The sequence below is a fragment of the Ovis canadensis genome, chromosome 26 (assembly GCF_042477335.2).
Source record: "Ovis canadensis isolate MfBH-ARS-UI-01 breed Bighorn chromosome 26, ARS-UI_OviCan_v2, whole genome shotgun sequence".
NCBI lineage: Eukaryota > Metazoa > Chordata > Mammalia > Artiodactyla > Bovidae > Ovis > Ovis canadensis.
This window is the reverse complement of record NC_091270.1, coordinates 41,180,360-41,184,096: the sequence shown is the minus strand read 5'-3', so window position 1 is coordinate 41,184,096 and position 3,737 is coordinate 41,180,360. Positions and strand designations below refer to the sequence as shown.

The following is a 3,737-nucleotide window of genomic DNA, read 5'->3' as shown; positions in this document are numbered from 1 at the left end:
ATGAGAGGCTCTGTGGTTGGCATTCTCACTTCATCTGATGTTTCTGGTATTTGGGGTATTCATTGTGCCAATAGGGGTATCATGGTACCTCACTATGGTTCTAATTTGCAATTTCCTAATGACATATGATATCGTCTTTTCAGATACTTATTTGACATCTATATATCTTCTTCAATGAGGCATAAGTTCAGATTTTTTGCCATTTTTAAATTGGGTAGTCTGTTAGGGTCAGAGACAACTGAAGCACCTTCAGTTCAGTTCAATTCAGTTCAGTCGCTCAGTCGTGTCCGACTCTTTGCGACCCCATGAATCGCAGCACGCCAGGCCTCCCTGTCCATCACCAACCTCCGGAGTTCACTCAGACTCACGTCCATCGAGTCCGTGATGCCATCCAGCCATCTCATCCTCAGTCGTCCCCTTCTCCTCCTGTCTCCAATCACTCCCAGCATCACAGTCTTTTCCAATGAGTCAACTCTTCGCATGAGGGGGCCAAAGTACTGGAGTTTCAGCTTTAGCATCATTCCTTCCAAAGAAATCCCAGGGCTGATCTCCTTCAGAATGGACTGGTTGGATCTCCTTGCAGTCCAAGGGACTCTCAAGAGTCTTCTCCAACACCACAGTTCAAAAGCATCAATTCTTCGGTGCTCAGCCTTCTTCACAGTCCAACTCTCACATCCATACATGACCACAGGAAAAACCATAGCCTTGACTAGACGGACCTTAGTCGGCAAAGTGACGTCTCTGCTTTTGAATATGCTATCTAGGCTGGTCATAACTTTTCTTCCAAGGAGTAAGTGTCTTTTAATTTCATGGCTGCAGTCACCATCTGCAGTGATTTTGGAGCCCCCCAAAATAAAGTCTGACACTGTTTCCACTGTTTCCCCATCTATTTCCCATGATGTGATGGGACCAGATGCCATGATCTTTGTTTTCTGAATGTTGAGCTTTAAGCCACCTTTTTCGCTCTCCTCTTTCACTTTCATCAAGAGGCTTTTTAGTTTCTCTTCACTTTCTGCCATAAGGGTGGTGTCATCTGCCTATCTGAGGTTATTGAGATTTCTCCCAGCAATCTTGATTCCAGCTTGTGTTTCTTCCAGTCCAGCGTTTCTCATGATGTACTCTGTAAGTTAAATAAGCAGGGTGACAATATATAGCCTTGACGTACTCCTTTTCCTATCTGAATCCAGTCTGTTGTTCCATGAAGCACCTTAGCACACACATTTTCTTACTGGCAAGTTTTAAGAGGCTTTTTTTTCGTTTGCTTCTTTTTTAAAAATTTGATTTTGCTTCATGCCCAGGAATGCAGGGTCTTAGTTCCCCGACCAGGGATTGAACCTGGGCCATGGCAGTGAAAGGACCAAGTCCTAACCACTGGACCACAGGGAACTCCCAGTATCTCATTTTTTGTACTATTGTAGTGTTGTTTTAGGGGCTTCCCTTGTGGCTCAGGGATAAAGAAGCCGCCTGTTAATACAGGAGACACGGAGGTTTGACCCCTGGATGGGTAAGATCCCCTGGAGAAGGAAATGGCAATCCACTCCAGTATCCCTGCCTGGACAGAGGAGCCTGGCCGGTTATAGTCCATGGGGTTGAAAAGAGTCGAACATGACTTAGCAACCACAAACAAGTGCTGTGTTTATATTTCAAATTCCAAATGTACATTGTTGGCATATATGAAACCAACTGACCTGTGTACGTTAACCTTGAATATACTCTACAAGCTTGCTGTAAATGCTTATTAGTTCTAGGAGAATTTATTATTATTATTACATAGAAATTTTCTATGTAAACAATATGTTATCTGTGAACAATTTTAGTTTTCAGCTTTATTTACTCCTTCCCCATCTGCATACCTTTTGTTTCCTTTTCTCGGTTTATTGTATTAACTAGCACTTCAAGCATAATAATGACTATGAATGGTGAGAGAAGGCAGCCTTCTCTTTATTCCTGCTCTTAGGGGAAAGATACCTGGTATCTCACCATTAACCATGATGAAAGTTTTTATCACCAATGGTGTGCTGGGTTTTGTCAATGCATTTTCTGCCTCTATTAATATAATCCTATATTTTTCTTCTTTAGTCTGTTGATGTAAATGATTATATTAACTAATTTTTGAACATTGAATGAGCCTTAACTACCTGGGATAAATCTCATTTGGGCATGCTGAAGAATTCTTTTTATACTTTGTTGGATTTGATTTGCTTAATATCTCATTAAGGATTTTTGCAGCTATATTCATGAGAGATATTGGTCTGTAGTTTCCTTCCTAGTAATGTCTTTGGCTTTGTTTTCAGGGAATACTAACCTCATGAAATCAGTTATGAAGTATGTCCTGTGCTTCGGTTCTCTGGAAGATACTGTAGAGACTTGGTTTCATTCCCCCCCCCTAAAAATTGATACAATTTTCCAGTAAAACCATTTAGATCTAATCCTTTATGTTTGGGAAATTTATTATTGATTCAATTTCTATCATTAATATAGGGATATTCAAGTTATCTATCCAAGTATGAGTTTTGGCAGACTGCGTCTTATCAAGGAATTGGTTTACTTCATCTAGGTTATCAAATTTAGGGGCATAGAATGGCTCATAATATTCCTTCCATACTCTTTTAATGTCCATAGGATCAGTAGTGATGGCCCTTCTGTCATTTCTGATATTAGTGATTTCTGACTTCTCTCTTTTTTCTTGGCTAGTCCAGCTAGAGTTTTATCGGTTTTATCGATCTTTTCAAAGAATCCGTTTTCGGTTTTGTTGATATTCTCTGTTGATTTTCTGTTTTCAGCTTCATTCCTCCGCTTTCTAATTCTTATTTATTTGCTTTTGCTTTCTTTGGATTTGGTTTTTCTTCCCCTTTGCCCCCAGCTTCCTAAGGTGGGAGATATCAATCAGTATCAGTCAATATTATTGATTCTAGATCTGTCTTCTTTTCCAATACATGCATTCACCACTATTCAGCTCCCTCAGCCACATGTTTTTGTTGCTTACATAAATTTTGATGAGTTGAGTTTTCATACACTCCTGTGTGTTAGTCTGCTTTTTTTTTTTAAAAAGCAAACAATATCTATATTATCATCTCCAATATACAGATCTTTTTTAGAGATTCTTTAAGGTTTGAAAAGACTTAATGGAGCAAAAGTAATAGACAAATAGGAAAAAGCATCCTACACTAAGTTTTCCTGGACTAATTATTGTGAAAAATGACTCATACATCTTTCTTATACGTACGCCAAAGAGCTCAGACCAAAACCAGCCACTATCTCCACTCCTCTTCATCTTGCCTTTCCTTTTAGAAAAGTGATGACTAACTAAATTTTATGGTCTCAGGGGCATGCTGGAGACAGCTTGTAGCTGTCTACAGAGTCCGTGGCTAACCCGATGGTATCCTGCAGTTGGCCATGTTGGAAGCAGTTGCACCAGGGAAACTGACCCATAATGGATATTGGGGGTGGGGCCATTGGTTCACCAACACACCAGTGCCAAATTATAAAACCTAGGATTTTCCCCAGCTTTCTACATTTACTGGGCACAAGTAGGAAACACACACTACTGTCTGTGAAAATTAGAGGATCCAAGAGCTTTCAAAAACCATATTCCTCCAGATGCCATGAATACATCAGACCATCTGAGAAGAGGAATTCTTTCAAGCAGCAATGTAAATGTAGCTGGGCAACAGTCCAAAATAGATCTTCTAAGAACACTCAGTCATGTATTCTATAAACATGATGAAAACATTCCT

General features: G+C 39.8%; 1 non-coding gene across 1 annotated transcript; it reads right to left on the bottom strand.

Moving 5' to 3' along the window:
* Positions 1 to 1,313: 1,313 nt before the first annotated feature.
* Positions 1,314 to 1,386, bottom strand: TRNAE-UUC (transfer RNA glutamic acid (anticodon UUC)). The gene has a single exon. It is a non-coding gene; the product is annotated as a tRNA-Glu (tRNA).
* Between the last annotated feature and the right edge of the window lie 2,351 nt (positions 1,387 to 3,737).